This window comes from Penaeus monodon, chromosome 21 (genome assembly GCF_015228065.2).
Source record: "Penaeus monodon isolate SGIC_2016 chromosome 21, NSTDA_Pmon_1, whole genome shotgun sequence".
Lineage (NCBI taxonomy): Eukaryota > Metazoa > Arthropoda > Malacostraca > Decapoda > Penaeidae > Penaeus > Penaeus monodon.
Genome location: NC_051406.1, coordinates 34622911 through 34623140, shown reverse-complemented (window position 1 = coordinate 34623140; position 230 = coordinate 34622911).

Below are 230 nucleotides of genomic sequence, written 5' to 3'. Positions count from 1 at the left end.
CGTAAAATATAAATCTTATGTCTAAACAGCAATACAAGAGAAAAGGAGTTGAAAAAAACACAGTTTAATCTTTACCATCAAGACAAGCCATGTTATATCCGTAAAAATATGTCCGTAAATAGCTCCTAGGAGAAGCCTTTTTTGAGACAATCATACTCTCGGTATATTAGATGAAAAGTATACTAGACGTGGGTATGTCTTTCCGTGGCTGTGTTATCAAATAAAATTAA